The following is an 18,243-nucleotide window of genomic DNA, read 5'->3' as shown; positions in this document are numbered from 1 at the left end:
CTTCTATGTCGGGTGTTCCAATTAAATATTAGATGAAGTTACATAAATTCGAATCCTCATTGAAATTTCTTGTTTTTATTTTTAGGTTCTGTATATAGTTAGTAATTTAATAACTGAGTCTACTTATTTTAACAAATTGAATTTTTATTTTCAAGGATCCTAGATGTTTCTCTCCAAATCAGTATATGATGATCTTTATTATTGCAAAGTGAAGCTAATTTATGTTTTTCATTTCTGCTTTCCTTGTCCTTTTAATATTTGGAGTATGGTAACCATATTTATGAGATAGGAGGGGTTTTACCCCCTAAGAAAATGGCTTACAAAATTGAGCAGATCTGATAATGAAGGAAAAATTTTATTCTCTTTTTCCAGTTGAGTAGGAAACTTCCCATTTTTAGCCAGTTAATTTGATAATTTGTCTGAGGTACTGTGTTAGTTATCAATTGCTGGGTAACAAATTAATCCAAAATTTAGCAGCTTAAACCAACAAATGTTTATTATCTCACAGTTTCTGTGGGTCAGAAATTTGGTTACAGCTTAGCAAAGAGCCTCTGACCCAAGGTCTTTCATGAGTTTGTAGTCAAGCTACAGTTGGGGGCTGTGATCTCATCTGAAGGCTTCACTGAGGGGTAGGAGGATCTGCTTCCAAATACACTCATATGGTGGTTGGTAGGCCTAGGTTCTCCACACATGGGCTTTTCACACAGTGTGGTAGCTGCTTTCCCATAGGGTGAGCAATAGAGAGTACCCAAGACTGCCCATAGTCTCTTATAACCTAATCTCAGAAGTGGTATCTCACCACTACTGCCATTGTATTAGAAGTGAGTAGTAAATCCAACCAAGAAGTCTTGGGGGCTATCCTCTAGACTGCCTAACCCAGCTTGGCTGATAACTTTTAAGAGTTACTAGATAGGAATAACTGATCAAAAATGCATCAAAGAGAAATGTAGTCAGACAAGAAGCAATGCCAACTTGTAAAGAAATAAGTTTGTACAAGCATTATCTCTCCTGGAAAAAAGTTTTTGTTTTTTGTCTTTTTTTCCCCCTGCTAATTATCTGAAGAGGGGTTTACTATTTTCCTTGGAAATTATGCCTCATGAGGGATTATGTGCATGAGAGGAATGTTTGTATTTTTAGGGTCTACATGAGCAAAGCATATCACAAGTGGAGATTGTGTATTCCTTACCCATTGCCATTTTATAAGGTTGACACTGTACCAAAATTAACATGAGCAAAGATAGCTCTTAAGGAGGAAGGAGGTTAGAAAAGCTAGAGATAATGCTTTTCTGGTATAGAAAGAATGCAAGTCAGTGGCAGTCTTTATGTTGGTGTGAGATCAAGTAAGGATGGAAGAGGTATATCTTAGAATAGACGTGTTTTTCATGTCTGTTTTCATCATTATTCTTAGGTGGCACGTACCACCTTAAATCAGCATTCCCTGGCTGTCCATCATCAGCATAGCTTTTGTCAGGGAATCACATAACCTTACAAACTAAAGGTACAGGCTTTCAGGGCTTGTTGTGACACTATTTTTGCTGTGATCTACAGTAAAACTGCATATGCTTCTTCCAGGTTTGAAAGATGTTGTAACCTTACCTGTTAGTAAAGTATTATTCAGGTTTATCTTTTATAACTTGTGCTTAACACCAGCCTGCATGTGTCAATTCTCAAATTATAAGTTTGGCTTTTAAATTGAGATTCCCTGTCAGGTTTACATATTTCATTTATAGGTTACAGCCAGTTAACGAATGTGATTTTGGGCCTTTATATAGTTGCAAAATTTTAAACAGATGCTTGAGAAAATAACACAGTTGAAACACTTCCATCCACAATACCTTATGATAATAACTGCTAAATAAGCTAAAACACACATTATAATTTATTATATATGATCAGTTTAATAGGGAATTTTTGTGTTTACTGTGCTTTTGTGTAGATTAAAAGACATTTTCCTCTTTTCACAATATAAAACCATTGATTTACTTAGAGATTATCTTCTTTGATCACAGTGCATTGAAGTTAGTCATTCAAACTTATGATTTTAGTTTACTACTTATCCAAGTGCTATATACAACTGTTTTTTCTACATTTTGATTCAGATTTGGAAACGGAGGTTAATCCTTTTTCTGGCCTGTGATTAATGCATCAGAATCATTAATACTGAAGTCTGTGAAACATACATCTAACTCATTGCTTTCTCATTGAATTATTTTACTATTTTAAAACAACTTTAATGAAATATATCTACTTCTAGGAATTTGTATTCCCTGTGTCTTTTTTTCTCATTTTGTTTTTCTGACAAATTTATTGGTATATATTCTATAATAAAACTAAAACATCCTGACTTGAATAAGTTTACATTGTATTTGGGACAAATACTTTAGTGACACAGAGATGATAAAAGTTATCTGTGGTTTCAAGTTTAGGAATTAGGTTTAGTCATGAACATAGGGAAAAAGAGACAGAAAGAACAGATGCTTATACACACACATACACACACATACACCCCTCCATCACCTCTTCATTTTATTTATTTATTTTTAGGATTTTTTTTTCTCATTTAATTTTTATAGAATCATAGAACTTTACAGTTAAAAGAGACCTTAGGGGAGGCGCCTGGGTGGCTCAGTCGTTAAGCGTCTGCCTTCGGCTCAGGTCATGATCCCAGGGTCCTGGGATCGAGCCCCGCATCAGGCTCTCTGCTCAGCGGGAAGCCTGCTTCTCCCTCTCCCACTCCCCCTGCTTGTGTTCCTGCTCTCGCTCTCTCTCTCTCTGTCAAATAAATAAATAAAATCTTTAAAAAAAAAAAAAGAGAGACCTTAGTGATTGATTGTTAGGTTCAAAACCCTTGTTTTACAGGTGAGGAAACCGAGACATAGAAATTTAAGTGACTTTTTCAATACAGTTAATAAAGAGAAGGAACCTGAATCAAATCTAGGTTTTGTGTCTGTCTCTTTTCATTACTAGATATTTTCTCATCTCATTTCTGACTTTCCTTATATTCAGGCCTCCCTCAATATTTTAATATCTTGTTTTATTTGTCTAAAAGCTATTCAGTGAGAATTATAGTTTTTGTTTTGCTTTGTTTTTTAATTCCTCAACTCTCATAGGGATGGCCATTTTCTTTAGTGAGCATGGAGTGTGGTGTGCCCCAAGGAGGTGGGTTGAGATACGCTGCTGTGGCAGTTGTTGATTACCAGGAGTTTGAGTAAATAGTGCAATTAAGTAAGAACCAGTGTAAGTAACAATAATGCTGGTAAGAAGTATAATCGTTTTTACTTTAAAAGTTAAAGCAGGTGAGAAGTATGATAAATTTATTTAAAGATTAAAACAGTGGGGGCATTTGTTGCAAAACAAGCCCCCGCAAAATAAATAAGACTAAAATTCTCAGCTTATTTGATTACATTTAAATGACACATTTTAATTTTTGCATTTGTTTAAATTCCATTTGGTAACACTCATTATAGAATCAAATTAAAGAACTGGAAAAAAACTTCAGAAAGTAATATTGTAAATCTTTTTGAATTAAAAAAAAAATGTACAAATGGTATGCTTTTTAGTAACACAAACTGTTCTTGCAGGACCAGATCTTTAAATTTAATGAGTGGGTTTTTTTTTTTTTATGTGTTTAATGTACCTTGTGACCTCTTAGTACTTAGCTATTTCCCTTTTCTCCTTAGAAAGACCTCCTTGTGGGCTTACCCTTCCTTCTTTCTCTACAATTGTTGCCATTCAGTTTTAGGGGTGTGATTGGTTATCATGTTTTTTTCTTTTCCCTTCTTTCCTCTTTTTTTAAATTTCTCCACCTAGTGTGTTCTAAACTACTTTGGTGGTCTATTCTTTTGGAAGTAGAGAAATAAATGCTGGACTGCCCATTTGATTCTAAATGTATTGTGGAAAATATTTTCTCACAGAATTTCTCATGTTCTTATGTCACTGAGTAATATCACATTATTTAAAGATTTTTAGAACCTAAAATAATCAATCTAGTTGTTACTTTCTAATTGAAAAATATTGAAAATCTCTAAAAAGATAAAAGTAAGTGAATTTTCTTATCTTTAAGTCTTAATAAAATTAGCATTTTAGACATAACACTTCTGGCACACATTTTAGATCTTTATCTGAGATAAGAAATTTCTTATTTCTAAATTCCACTCTTCAGATGTTTAGGAATTACTGAAGAAAACTAACTTTTTGTAATGAGTTATTTTAATTAGATAATTATTTGCCAGTCCTCCCATACCAGTGATTTAACAGTGTTTGCTCAGGAAGAGACTTACGGAAGTGGTTTGCTTCAAACAAAAGTATTTAAACAAGAATGCTTTTTTGATCCCTCAGACTCATTTCTATTTTTCCCATCTTCCAAGTGTATTTTCTACTTAAGCGGTATGTAAACCGTTCTTTATTACGTAGAGTCATCTCCACAGCATGTGCTCTTTGAATGCTTGGTGCCATGGAATTACTAAAAGCACTAGTTCAGTTACCTTTTTCTTATAGAATAGTATTTTATTTGATGTTTAATTTGTTACCTAGAGACATTTTGATTAAAGTTGCTTCACAGTTTACAGATAAGCTTTATACTAGATATACCAACAGCTATTAATAAATCCTATCTCATGTTTTTGTGGAAATACTCTACTCTTGAAAAGAGAACAAGACATTACAAATACAGTCAAAAGTACTATCTATTTTAGAAACATAGCCATCTACTGGTTAAAAAAGTGTTATGGTTCTGGGGCGCCTATGTGGCTCAGTCGTTAAGCATCTGCCTTCTGCTCAGGTCATGATCCCAGGGTCCTGGGATCCAGCCTCGCATCGGGCTCCCTGCTTGGCGGGAAGCCTGCTTCTCCATCTCCCACTCCCCCTGCTTGTGTTCCCTCTCTTGCTGTGTCTCTCTCTGTCAAATAAATAAATAAAATCTTCAAAAAAAAAAGTGTTATGGTTCTTATAAACTTTAATAAATTGGTAACTAGTATAGTTGATTAATTTACACTGATTTTAGGTGGAAGTATCATTGTGCTATGTTATACCCTCAGATTAATTTTGTCTAAAATTGTATTTCACTTTTTAAAAATGAAAATACTACCTCCAAAATCATGTCAGAAAAGTATTGCTGTTTCTTGGATTTTGGCATTAGGAAAAAAAGTTGAGTCAGGACCTACATACTGCTTTACTAATTAAAAGATGCTTTTAGGGGCGCCTGGGTGGCTCAGTTGGTTAAGCGACTGCCTTCGGCTCAGGTCATGATCCCGGAGTCCCAGGATCGAGTCCCGCATCAGGCTCCCTGCTCAGCAGGGAGTCTGCTTCTCCCTCTGACCCTCCTCCCTCTCATGCTCTCTGTCTCTCATTCTCTCTCTTGCAAAAAAATAAAATCTTAAAAAAAAAAAATTTTTTTTTTAAAATAAAAGATGCTTTTAGATATGTTATCTCAGTTAAGACTTACAGCAATCTTGTAAAATAAACAGGAGTAATTTCCCCCCATTTTATAGGAATCAGAAGCTCACAGACCTTTCGTGAACTATCTAAGGTCACATAGCATATGGCATAATTGGAGCTGTAACTTTAAATTCCCCCTCCAGAGTAGCAGTGTCAAGAAAACTTACACAATTTTCTCAAGCAGACATCATATAGCCTACATTCCCTAATCTCAGCATAATGAAACTAGAAATAAATTTTAAAAGTCAAAGAGGCCTGAATACCTATTTTTAAAAATAGACTCTTCCAAATACTTATTACATCGATACACAATAGAAGTTATTATTATTAATGTTGCTGTTATTTTAATAGAAACCAGGATATATAAGACTTTAGGAGATTTAAACAAACTCTGATTTTTAAAATATTTTTAATAAATAAAATCATTTCTATGTGTTAGAAATGATTATTTTAGCAATCCAAATTTACATTAGTTTATGTACTTTGATTTTTAATGAGGTAACTATATGAATTTTTAATGTATTTTGCATTTACATTTTTATGAGATCAAGGGGAAGGCACACAAATACCAGTTCTTTAGCATTTATACCTTTACCCAATTATTGATACAGCCTATGTAAATAGTTAAAACATAGGATTTGTATCCTTAAGGATTTGTATTCCTTGATCATGTCTTCTTTTGACCTATATGGTAAATTCCATGAAGTCAGAGAGGATTCCTAGGTTTTTATTTTTTTTAATTTTTTAATTTTTAAAAATTTTTTAAAGATTTGTTTATTTTAGAGAGAGAGCATGAGCAGGGGAAGGGGCGGAGGGAAAGGGAGAGAGAACCTTAAGTAGACTCCCAGCTGAGCCGCAGAGCCCTACCTGGCTCTCAGGACCCTGAGATCATGACCTGAGCTGAAATCAAGAGTCAGCGCTCAACCGACTGAGCTACCCAGGCACCCCTGATTCTTTTTTTAAAGCAGTTTATTCAGGTATGATTCCCGTACCATAAAATTCCCCCATTTTAAGTGTACAATTTTGTTCCCCCTTTTTTGAGGTTATTGTGGATGAACATGCAGTTTTAAGAAATACAGAGAGATCTCTTATACTCTGCCTAGTTTCCATGGATGGTAACATTTTGCAAAACTGTAATGTACTATCACAACTCAGACATTGACATTAATACAGTTCATCTTTTTTATTCATATTCCCCCAGTTTTATTTTTACTCCCATGTGTAAATGAGTGTATGAAATTCTGCACAGGTTCACATATCTGGCACCACACTCAAGATACTGAACAGCTTAGACACCACAGGGATCCCTCATGCTACCTTTTTATGATTAGACCCACTTCCCTCCTGGGTAATGATGGTGAACATGTTACCACATGCTTATGTGCCATTTATTATATCCTCTTTGGTGAAATATCTGTTCATGTCTTTTGTCCCCTTTTTAATTGAAATTTTTGATTTCTTTACTTGATTTTTGAGAGTTGTTTATGTAAGCTAGATACCAATCCTTTGTCAGATATGAGGCTTTCAGATATTTTGTATCAGTCTGTACATAGTTTGTGTTTTCATCTTCACATGGTTTTTCAAAGAGAAAGTTTTTGATTATAGAGGTACACCTTGTCAGTTTTTACTTTTATGGATCATGTTTTTGATGTCAAGTATGAGAACTCTTTGCCCAGTCCTAGATCCTTAAAATTTCCTTCTATGCATTTTAGAAAAAATTAGAAAAGGTTTTACAATTTTATGCTTTACATTTAAGGCCATGATGCAATTTCATTTAATTTTTAAAAGATATGTGAAGTTTAGATCGAGATTCATCTAAATCAGTTTTTTTTATCATTGTTCATCATTCATCCATTTGTTCACTCAACAAACATTTGCTGAGCACTTTATAGATCTAAGGCACTGTTTGGTATGGATTTATCCATGTAGCCTATTGTGTGGAATCAATTCCTCGTCTTAGTACTTATAGTCAGTTTTTACTTTGCATGTTACTATGTTAACTGAAATGAGCATATTAGACATGTGGCCTTGCCTTGCATGGTCTCATGGTCACTATTAATAGTTAGCACAATACTGTACAAAGTAAGGACTACCTCTATACAGGCATACCTAGGAGATATTGAGGGTTTGTTTGGTTTCAGACCGTCACAATAAACTGAGTATCACAGTAAAGCAAATCAAATGAATTTTTTGGTTTCCCAATGCATAAAAAAGTTGATTACTCTGGGGCGCCTGGGTGGCTCAGATGGTTAAGCGTCTGCCTTCGGCTCAGGTCATGATCCCAGGGTCCTGGGATCGAACCCCACATCGGGCTCCCTGCTCCTTGGGAGCCTGCTTCTCCCTCTGCCTCTCTCTCTCTCTCATGAATAAATAAATTAAAAAAAAAATTAAAAAAAATAGTTGATTACTCTATACTCTATTAGTGTGCAATAGTATTATATCTAAAAAGTGTACATCCCTTAATTAGAAAATACTTTATTGCTTAAAGATGCTAACCATCACCTGAGCTTTTGGTGAGTCATGATCACTGATCACAGACCACCATCACAAATACGGTAATGAAAAAGTTTGTATTGGGAGAATTACCAAAATGTGCCACAAAGTGACAAATACTGTTGGGAAAATGGCACTGATACACGTGCTTGATGCAAGTTTGCCTCAAACCTTCAATTTGTTAAACTCACTATCTGTGAAGTATAGTAAAGCAAAACACAATAAAACAAAGTCTGTGTGTATATACATTTTTAAAATTTTTATTTCTTTTAATAAATTAAAAAACTTAAAAGCACAATATGATAGGTGAGTTCCAAAAGGATTGTCTTAATGAACATGTTTGAGTAAATATTAGTATTCTATAATTAATATGCTTAAAATATGAATCTCAACAATTGTAACATTGATTTTAAAGATCTAAAAAATTAACATGCTATTCACAAAGCACTTTAAAATTTAAATTACTGTTGTTGTAAGGATCTATAGTAGAAATTTCCTCTTATTGACAGATTTATTTTGTGATACTGCCAAAAGGAACTTTGACATGTTGAATCTTCCCATGAAGTCTTGACGTTTTCATTTCTAGAAATGATTGTGATGAAGATGATGGTAGTACTTAAGTACTAGGACTTAAGACAAAAAGGTATCTCTGTTATCACTGACTGATGACTAAGTACTTGACCTTACTTGCCAAACTTTTTTTTTTATATATAGTATGTAAATGTAGGCCAAGTTAGCTGCTGCTTCTTACTTTGTATATTTACTAATTTTTTCTACTAGCAAAGGTAAATGGCCTCTCCTCAAATTTCACAGATCTTAAATTAATGATATTTAGAAGCAAGACTATAACGACTCAGGTAATTAAATCCAAAATAATTGGGTGTACTCTGAAATGGAAAAAGCAACATAAGATTATCATTTAAAGAGGGTTGAGAGATGAATACAAAACTACCTGTTATTATAAATTACCTGCTGTGGGCTAGGTTCTCTAAATGTTATACACTCTAAGTCCCATGGGCTAAGAATTATCCATTATTGGGATACCTGGATGGCTCAGTCGGTTAAGCATCCAACTCTTGGTTTTGGCTCAGGTCATGATCTCATGGGTCATGAGATCCACCCCGTGTGGGCCTCTGTGCTGGGCATGGAGCCTGCTTGAGATTCTCTCTCTCCCCCTGCCCCCCCACAACACAAATAAATCAATCTTTAAAGAAAAACTATCCATTATTTTACTGATGAGGAAATTGAAGACCATAGACTATATGTGAATCAGATTCTGTGTTCGAGTTTGAGCCAGATCTTTTTTCACATAAAAGCCTATGAGAAGAGAAGCTGTGGCTGGGGACAACAATGGAGGTAATAAACAGTGACAGAAGAGATGAGAGCCAGTGATGAAGAAACAGATGGTAGATTGCCTTTGCCATCTGTGGGCTCTAACAGTTCTGGGCATAAGATTTGGTAGTTAAGAATAAAGTCTTTGGACTCAGACCTAAGTTTGAATCCTAAATTTTACATTTGCCAGCTAGGAGATCTCAGGCAAAGTTGCTTAACCTCTCTGGATCACAGTGTCCTAAGGTATAAAATTAGAAATAATTTCTACCTATTAGGGTTGTTGTGAGGATTAAAATGAGATCACATATAAAGCTTTAATGGAGTGCTTAGCACAGAGAAAGTATTAAATGGTGGTTTATAGTACAAAAACAATATTATTAATATCTTTTATTAGATATTATATACATAATATGTACAGGAGGGAACACAGCCAGGAATTCCAAGCCTTAAATATGAATACAGAAAGAGTTAAAAGGGGTATTTTTTTCCAACTTTCTTTAAAAAAATTTCCTCCATCCTTTAAAAATTTTGATCAAAAATGGCAAAAATAATTCTTGCTATTTTGATATTTTCTTTGATAGGAGTCTCCTACTTCTCTTAAGCCGTAATGCTGGGCATTTATTTCCTTAGTGATGGCTTTCAGTGTGTATTACACTAAACCCTCGAGTGGTAGTTTTGAAACTGCGTGCACATCTAACAAAAAATTTTTTCAAATTCACAAGCCTGGATTCCACACCAGATTTCTGTTTACAGAAAAGTTGTAAGAATAATGAAAATAGCTAGTATGTACTCTTTACCCATATTCATCAATTTGAAAATTTTTCCAACATTGCTTTATCACTCTCTCTATAGAGAGATAGATGTTACTATTCTTCTGAACCATTTGAGACCAGGTTCATATATTATGCGCTAACACTTCAGTGTGTTTCCTAAGAACAAGAATATACTGCGATACAGCCACTGTACAGTTATCAAATTCAGGAAGTTTAACATTGATACAATATTTTATCCAATCTTCATCCCATAGGTCTAGTTTTCAATTATCCCAAAAATGTCCTTGAACTTTTCCTGAGTTTTTCTTTGGCTTCACAGCATTTTTGAAGATAAATTCTGTCATTTTACAGACTCCGTTTGGGTTCATTCCTCTGATTAGGCCTCATGTTTAGATTCAGCTTACATATACATGTTTGACTGGAATACTGCATAATTGATGATGTGCCCTTCTCAGGGTATCATGGCCAGAGGCACATGTAGTCCATTTGTCTCTTACTGGTAAATGTTAATTTTGATCATTTGGTTAAAAACTATCTTCATAATTTTGGTACTCAATGAGTAGTATGTGAGAAGATACTTGGAGATGCTGTAAATATTCCATTCTTTATCAGATTCCAGATCCAGCATCCACTCATAATTTTTGCCAGAATTATTTTTCCCACAACGATTATAAAATGATTCTTCTAACCCATTATTCCTTTTACATTTATTAGGTGACATTTTACTGTAAAGGAGACCTTTCTTTTCTCCTTTATGTATTTATTGATCATCAGGGTGAACTCATGGATCCTTTTTTTTTTTTTTGATGGATTATAATCTATTACTGTCCTTATTTTTATTTTGATGCTCAAATTGTCTTAGATTTGACCAGTAGGAGCTTTTTTTTTTTTTTTAAAGATTTTATTTTTATTTATTTGAGAGAGAATGAGAGACAGAGAGCATGAGAGGGAGGAGGGTCAGAGGGAGAAGCAGACTCCCTGCTGAGCAGGGAGCCCGATGCGGGACTCGATCCCGGGACTCCAGGATCATGACCTGAGCCGAAGGCAGTTGCTTAACCAACTGAGCCACCCAGGCGCCCCCCAGTAGGAGCTTTTTCACAATAGCTCCTAACATCCCTTTTGACATTATCTAATTGCTTTTGTTTTGTTTTATTTTGATTTTCTTCAGCTCACTGGACATTCGTAATCTGCATTTAAGAAGCACTGTCTTAGTATTTTCTTGGTAGCCCTTGAGGGGGTCCCAAGTAGACTGGAAAGATTAAAGTTGGGAGAAGGATGTATCTTTTTGCCATATTTATATGTTACAAAGCTTCAGTTGGTTCCTTCTCTAAGCAAACTCTCAAAAATATGTAATATGTAGAGTTTATGATTTTGCTTATTAGATTAAGATTAAAATTAACTTGTTAACTTTTGCCAAAGAGTGACTGGATGAAATCAGCAAAAAAATAAGCCAAGCAATCATTGTGCAAATGCTTCAGCCACACTTTACTGATTGAACATTGGATCTTTGAGACGATAACATGTTGATTTGTAGGTACATGCACCTGTATAGAGCTGGTGGCCCTTGCTCTGGGATGGTTGGTTTGATAGCAATTATGCTGGGCCACTTATAAATGTTAGAAGAGAAGGAGAGTCGGGAGTCTTTTCTCTAGGGTTCAATTTCTTTAGAGGAAACCCTTCTTCATTCAACCTGGATGAGAGAAAGGGGTTAGAGTATATGCTTAATCATTCTAGACACTTGATGCCTGTGTGTTGAGGGATAGCTTATGGTCTGTTGTCCCATATTATTTTATTTAATTTTCATAAAGATTGTAAAAGGGCTAATCTTTTTCATTATTGTGTAAAGATGGAAGCAGTGACCCAGTAATCCCTTGATTTTTGTTTCTCATTTTACGCTCAATTATTCCCATACTTACACTCTTGTTTTTGAACCCCAAAAGCTTTCTGAGGGTTCTGCAAGGTACATAAGTTTCTGCTTAACTCTCTGTACTATTCCATACTTTTTCCTTCCTCTTCTTGGCTTCATTAGTAACCACTACTCCTTCCACTTTCATGTTACAGAAATCTGTTGAAATGTTTTGTCCACTCACCAGCCTATTTTCCCTCTCTTTTAAGCTTAAGTTTTCCCTTTTTTAAAATTTCTTTTCTCTCATTGTAGTAAGAAGGAAAGATGATTAAATATATGTGCTCAATCTTAAAATTTTAACAAGAAGTTAGGAGTTGACTATAAAAGATTTGCCCAAAACCAAGTTAGAATATTTCTTTTACTTAGTACTATCTAGTTGATATCTCACAAATCATGTTAATGAGATGGTACCATACTATATATATTTATCCTGGTCCTGGATTAAGACCTATTCCTGAAATCATGTTAGCATGAATCAAAATAATTTTGTAGTTTAAGACTATTAAAATCAAGCTATGTAATACTGAAAGAGCTTTTTCAGAAGGAAAAGCAGCGTATATGCATAATAATCCTGGATATAACAGGCCTAAAATATTGTCAGGTAGAGGTGAGACAGATCATTTAGAGGTGATAGTGGCTGTTTGTTCCATAAATGGACCTTTAGCTAAGCAAGAAGATTTATTCATTCTTATTGATATTTTTCCAAGACTGTTTATTTTTGAAAAGTGCTGGAATCTTCCTAAAGTCATGTTAATTTCCATTTATGTTATCCTAGCTACTGTTCCATGGTAGCATAAGACTTTAGGAACACAATGTTAAATTTGAAATGTAAGATAATAAACAAAAATACGAAATTCCTTATGCATGAGATTAAAGTAATAGCTGTCTTGTTCACCTAATGTGACATATTTATCCACACTGCCACTGATTGTTCAGAGCTGTTCAGTTGAGTTACCCATCCCATAACCAGGAGTGCCAGGCTTTTGAGTCTTCTATCCATGTGAGACATTTGCATATACGCGCACTTAAATACATGAGTACTTGTGCAAGCAGTACAGAATTGAACATAAATATTTGGCCCTTACACAAAAACAGAATGTAATAGCTCTGAGACGTAGGGAGCATTACTTGACTACTGTATGAAAATTATCGAAATTAATTAAATTGATAGGTATGTTTGCATAATTCCAGGAAAATAGAAATTCTTGAATAATATTCATTTGCATGTTTGGCCATTGCTTTGAGATTCTTCATCCAACTTAAAAAGGAGTTCTGAGATTTATTTTATTTTGCATTACTCATTCTCCATAAAATGTAAATTTAAACTTACAAATAGTATCTAAATCTTTGTTTATAATTATCTATCATTATCATTCTGAAAAATAAGAAAATATAGCATCCTAATTGCCTTGGTTTTTTTTCCCCCCATAATTTTTTCTCTTCTCTGGAGGGAAGAGTTTCAACTTTGAAATCTTATATGGAATTTTTGTTGGAATAATTTCTCCTCTGTAACCTACAGAATTATGAAATTTTAATTATTTCCATCAGCTGAGAAATAGTGAAGCACTGTTTCTAACTTTGGAGAACAAGAGAAAATATCTTTGCTTTCATTTGAAAGGTCCTTAGAATTTTATAAATCCTCTGAACATGATAAACTTTAAGCAAAATAAATTCAAATTTGGAGGAAAAGGCATCGGGCATTTTAAATTGTATTAATTACAGTCGATCTTTCTTATTTGCAGATTTTGTATTTGTGAAGGCTTCTGCTCACTAAAATTTATGTTTATCCCCCAAATCAACACTTTTGGCACTTTCACAGTCATTCTCAGACATGTACAGACCTGCAGAAAATTTGTGTCGCTGACATGCTCTTCCCACGTAAGGTCAAATAAGGCAATGTTCTGCTCTCTTGTTTTAGCTCTCAGATAGTGAACAAGTGTCCTTTTGGTAATCTATTTCGTGGCACATTTTTTACATGTTTGTGCTTTTTTGTTGACGATTTCACTGTTTAAAATGGCCCCACGCTCACTGCTCAAGTGCTGTGCAGCATCCTAAGTGCAAGAACCGAAGTGTGATGGTTCTTTAGAGAGAAAATGCCTGTGTTAGATGAGCTCTGATCAGCTTTGGTGAGTTCAGTGATAATGAATCAACAGTGTATATTAAACAAGGTGTCTTTTAACAGAAACACTCATGAAACAAGATTATGTATTGATCAGTTGGCAAAAATGTAGCCAGGAGCTTGCAGGAACCTAATGCCGCGTATCTCCTAGGAACAGTGGTTCAGTATTGGCTAATTCACTGTAGTGACTTTATAGAGCATAACTACCAGGAATTACAAGAATTGACCATATTTCTTTTATTTGTACATGAAATAGACTAACTATGCTCTTATAAGAGCATTGTTTCCTAGAAGTATCTATATTCCTCAACCTGTTTTGAGTGAACAAATTATCAGCAGTGATTTCATCACAAAAATCCATATTTACAACAAAACTATTCATTTCAAATACAAAAAAATACTTTTGTGTTTAATTTTTTTCAATTTGAAACTCTGTATATTCAATGACTCCACTATGCAGCTTGGTATTTTTTGGGCTGAATTCCTGGCACAAATGACAGAGTACTATAACTTTTATAATGTTATGTTTTAATTTTGAAAATCTTTATACTAAGATTTTATTAAAACTTTAATAAGAAATCTGAAGATTGTATACTTTGAAGTCAGATTTTGATTCAGTTCAAACACCTATTTTAAAGAATTTTGAAATCATGGAAGAGCCCAGCATGAAACTCTGCCGTATTTTGTATCTTGTAGAGCCAGATGTTGACACATTACTAATAATAACACAAGAATCTGTTTCATGCCATTGTTATTGGCACTATCATAATACATGCTGAGGTTTTAAATTTTTTGTGAAACATAGTACAGGCTTTTTTGTTTTTCAGGTTTGGGTTTGTTTGGTTGGTTTGGCCATCAATTATAAAAGAATTACATTTATGAGCAAAAGAATAACCATGGCTGAAATATCAAGTAACTAAAGGAGATGAAGAATTGTGTGTATCAATATGAACAAATGAGTTTATTCAGCAGGCATAACATCTGCACAACTGAAGTATTAAATTTTACCAAATTCTTCTCATTTTCATTTTATGAAAATATGATCTTGTCACAACAAATAGCTAATATTTTTGGAGCTGTGGAATGAACTTACATGCATTATCTCATTCCCAATATAACAACCTTTTGAAGTATAGATATTATCATGTAATATGCAAATTATCACATTACATATGAAGAAACTAAAGCTTAGAATAGTCGAATTCCCCAAGATCTTGTAAGTAATAACCAGTGGAGTCAGAATTTAAACTCAAGTCTGTTCGATTTCAGAGTCCACAACATTGTGCTCCCTCCATGACTTACTCTACAGCTTCTGCAATGGATATCATGTCGTTTTAAGAGTTCTATCACTTTTCTGACAGTTCCACCCACATTTCACATCACTGTTACCCTAAGGAGGATGGGGATGGAACTCTATAAACACCCTTTCCTTTCCCCAAAGCATAAATTTATGATATTAATCTTCCTCAAGAGGTTTATCATACTCTGTTTTTGCCCAGTATGAAGAACTGCTTTAAAGGGAAAGGTACATTCCAAAAGGGCAATTTGTTGTATTACTCATCAGTAGGAGAATAGAAAATGCAGTTTCCTTTCTCTGAATTATGTGTACATGAACCTCAAACTTCCACCCTCCACATCAAGTTTTTTTTTCCCCCTCCAAGAGCCAGCTGCTAGCTTTACCTCTTTCTACCTGCCGGATGCTTTCTGAATCACATTATCCAGTGCTCAATTTAAGTGATTCCCCATTAAAGTCCAGAGCCTAGGGAAATCACCCTGATTCTGTGTTCCCTGGCAACATCCCTGAGAATAACAACAGCTGCTTAACAGCTGCTTAGCCAGAAAGATGCTGCAGGGGAAATACACAGAAATTGATATTAAATGCTTTAAATCTTGAGACTTCAAACATTATAGTTACCATGTTGTATTATTTACCTTTAGTGGTACAAAAACAAAAGAGAGAAATAAATCTGATCATCAAAAAAGGGACAAGATATGCTAAATGACCTTAGCAAGCAGTGTGCTTCTAGATATTTTCTTGCTATGATAAACAGGGAAATAGCCATGATGGAAATAAAATACCTTTCTTTATAATTTTGAATCTTAAAATGTTAAATTTGTGTCAATTAAATTATACTTACGTTGTAATTTGATATGGCTTTGTTTAAACATTTAGCAAACTTAAAATTCCTTACAAATTTTTGTTGATAATCTTTATTTTTTCTGTTAATCATTTTTACTCTCTCTATAGTTTGCCTCTTCCAGAATGTCAAATAATTGGAATCATACATTATGTAGCCTTTTTAGATCATTTTCTTTCTCTTAGTAATATGCATTTTAAGTTTCCTCCATGTCTTTTCATGGCTTCATAGCTCAGTTCTTGTAGTTCTAAATATTTCACTGTATGTATGTACCACAGTTTATCCATTGACCTATTGAAGAATATCTTGGTTGCTTACAAGTTTTGGTAATTAGAATAAAGATGTTACAAACATTTGTGTACAGATTTTTATGTGGACTAAGTTTTCAACTTACTTGGGTAAATACCAGGGATCACAAATGCCAGATCATATGGTAAAAGAAACTGCCAGACTGTTTTCCAAAGTGACTGTACCATTTTGCATTCCCACACCTTTGCCTGCACTTGATGTTGTCAGTGTTTTGGATTTCAAGCATTCTAATGTATGTGTAGTATTTATTATCTCGTTGTTTTGATTTGAGATTGTAGAATAACACATGATGTGGAGTGTCTTTTCATATGTTTATTTACTACCTATAAATATTTTTTGGTGAGACATCTGTTGATCTTTTGCAAATTTTTAAGTGGGTTGTTTTCTTATTGTTGAATTTTAAGAGTTCTTTGTATATTTTAGATTCCAGTCCTTTGTCAGATAAGTGTTTTGCACATATTTTCTCTGGCTCTGTGTCTTGTCTTTTCAATCTTTTAATATCCTATATTAAAAATACAAATTTAACTATTATAGCCTAATCACTAATTTAAGAACTGCTACCATTATTGTGGTGTGTATTTTAGGGATAAAAGATTATTTTTTTGTGGTTTCTTTGTAAAAAATTAATTTCCCCACATTTAAAAACTATTAATATGTTCCTTCTCTTTGAACTCCCCATCCCTTTATACCTTAAGCTCTTGGGATTCCAAGCAGTTCACTGTAAAGAAGAGTGAAAAATTATCCTGGACTGTTTTTCTGTTCTGATCAACAAGTAACCCATTATAGTGGTCATTATCCAAATAATAGCCAATAACTCAGTAAATATACATGTGGAACATACCTTTTTGAATACTGAAAAAATACATCTTTGACATTCTTTGAAATTCCTAATAATTTTTTAAAATTTCCAGTCACCTCTGGAGGTTTTTTTTTCCTTTCTTTTTTTGTTAAATCTCATTATAAACAGTTAATTAAAACTATTTTATAGATAGCCCATGCTATGAAATTTATTTTAATGATTTTATATGAAAATCAATCCCCCCATTTTTAAATTACATGCACACACATATTAGTAGTCAACTCAGATTTATAAAACAAGAATATTTTGTTTGGAAAAGAGATCATGGAAGTATCTATATTAGTTAATAGCTCTTCCTGATTTCATGTTTCTCTATGAATTTATTTGCCTAGGAAAAGTTTCTTATTTTAAAGCCAAGATCAGGGGCACCTGGGTGGCTCAGTCGTTAAGCGTCTGCCTTCGGCTCAGGTCATGATCCCAGGGTCCTGGGATCAAGCCTTGCATCAGACTCCCTGCTCAGTGGTAAGATCGTATGCCCTCTCCCGCTCCCTCTGCTTGTGTTCCCTCTCACGCCGTCTCTCTCTCTCTCTCTGTCAAATAAATAAATAAAATCCTTTAAAAAAAAAAAAAGCCAAGATCAAATAGGAAGTCTAGGCCAGTAGTTTCCTAATATTTGTATACTAGGCAGTCCAACATTTCTTAACAGATAAATGTAGAGCCGCTCTGGTTGGAGGTCAAATGAAGGTAGAGGAGACTGGAGTATGCTCTTTTCTACCTTTTCACAGGTACCTCTGAGGAATCCACAGGGCTATATGGAGAAGAACTGGAAAATTAGTCTAAATTATGATGTTTATTTAAAGCAACAACAAAACCAAATAGTCATTACTAAGCTATTTATCATGGAGTTCTAGGTGTCTAATTTATAAGGTTTCTGAATT

The 18,243-nt window shown here is 34.1% G+C and overlaps 1 protein-coding gene across 2 annotated transcripts in view; it reads left to right on the top strand.

Annotated features, from left to right (window-relative positions):
* FBXO8 (F-box protein 8) overlaps positions 1 to 18,243 on the top strand; it is a 53,509-nt gene that overhangs the window by 1,041 nt on the left and 34,225 nt on the right. The gene's annotated exons all lie outside the window — the stretch shown is intronic.

Source organism: Mirounga angustirostris, unplaced genomic scaffold (assembly GCF_029215605.1).
Source record: "Mirounga angustirostris isolate CCGP_5_RB_7025 unplaced genomic scaffold, mMirAng1.0.hap1 SCAF_2, whole genome shotgun sequence".
Lineage (NCBI taxonomy): Eukaryota > Metazoa > Chordata > Mammalia > Carnivora > Phocidae > Mirounga > Mirounga angustirostris.
The sequence above is the reverse complement of the archived record's forward strand: the minus strand, read 5'-3'. Positions and strand labels throughout refer to the sequence as shown.